The sequence below is a fragment of the Brassica oleracea genome, chromosome C2 (assembly GCF_000695525.1).
Source record: "Brassica oleracea var. oleracea cultivar TO1000 chromosome C2, BOL, whole genome shotgun sequence".
NCBI classification, from domain to species: Eukaryota; Viridiplantae; Streptophyta; class Magnoliopsida; order Brassicales; family Brassicaceae; genus Brassica; species Brassica oleracea.
In genome coordinates this window covers 8,625,016-8,626,480 of record NC_027749.1, presented here as the reverse complement: position 1 = coordinate 8,626,480, position 1,465 = coordinate 8,625,016, and the positions used below count along the sequence as shown (strand labels likewise).

At 34.9% G+C, this 1,465-nt stretch overlaps 1 long non-coding RNA gene across 1 annotated transcript; it reads left to right on the top strand.

Annotated features, from left to right (window-relative positions):
- The first annotated feature begins 27 nt into the window (after positions 1-27).
- LOC106326565 lies at positions 28-495 on the top strand. Its single transcript, XR_001267269.1, has 2 exons — positions 28-180; positions 256-495. It is a non-coding gene; the product is annotated as an uncharacterized LOC106326565 (long non-coding RNA).
- The last annotated feature ends 970 nt before the right edge of the window (positions 496-1,465 follow it).

Here is a 1,465-nt window from a genome sequence, read left to right as displayed (position 1 = left end):
TCCTCCTCCCCCTCCTCGTCCTCCTCTTCCAACACCTCCACGGCTTTATACTTCTTCTACCACGTAATGTTTATCTCTTGAGATCTTTATTTTCAGCTTCATCTTCAGTGTGTGTCAGATTTTGTGTATTCTATTCATGCTTTCTTCCGTGGGATCAATTGGCCTCTCATACGGGGCATGGTATGACTAGACCTATATATCAGCTAGTGTCACACACTTGTTTTTTGTTGGCTAACATATATAGAGTTATTGCAGGACCCTCGACCACTGGATGCACCGTTGCGAATAACAGATAAAGATCCGAATGCCACTGGGAAGATGATGGAGTGCTTCTGAACTCTATGGACATTGACATTGATCCCTTCTAAACACTCAACTCTTTTACTTTCTTCTGCCTTTGATCTTATTTTAATGCAAAACCAATAAAGCAAAGGTGTTGTTACATAACATATATAATGCATCAGCAATAAACAGCTGTATCATGTTATTAGAGAATATCACACAATCTTCCATTAGAGAATTTGAAGGAAAAAAACAGTACAAGATATCTAATAGTACTTAGGGCATTGGTATTGGTGGTACTCAACCCACAAGCCATTAGCATTTTTTAATAAGGTTATATGCTAAGGGACCTAAGCTATGGACATTGAAAAATTTGGTAGATTATTAGTGGGACTTTGCTGGTCCCTTAGGTTATTATTTAATTAATTTATTATTTTAATAATGAATAACATATAAAAAGAAGTTTTAAATAAAACATATAAAAAAGAAGTTTAACATTAAAATTGAAATCTTAAGAAAATTACAACGTTGAAAAAAAATATACCAAACATCATAATAAAAAGAAAAACACACACACAAACATTTATCACAAATATGAACTTATAAATTATATGTTATGTGTAAGATGTCCAAATTTAGCCCAAATATTTTCAATCAAATCATTTTTTAAATGTTCATGGACTTGTCTATTCCGAACGCTCGTTCGACGATCAATTGTATTCCCGACAGTTGAAGGCATATTGACGGAAAATGTTTCCACATCTCCTTCTTCAAATTCATCAACGTTCTCATCCCTTCTTGATGATCGTTCATCTTCGACAATCATATTATGGAGTATGATACATGCTCTCATAATATTTCCTATTTTTTCTTTATCCCAAATATTAGATGGATTTCTAACAACCCTAGCTTGTAGGACTCCGAAGGCACGCTCGACATCTTTTCGCACAGCTTCTTGGGTTTGAGCAAATAATGAATGCTTCTGACCTTGTGGTAGTCGGATAAATTGAATAAAAGTAGCCCATTTCGGATAAATACCGTCCGTGAGATAATATGCCAAATTGTATGGATTACCATTAACATGGAAGTTAACTTGTGGCGCTATTCCGTTAATAATGTCATCAAAAACGGGTGATCGATCGAGAATATTAAGATCGTTCATAGTACCTGGAGCTCCAAAAAA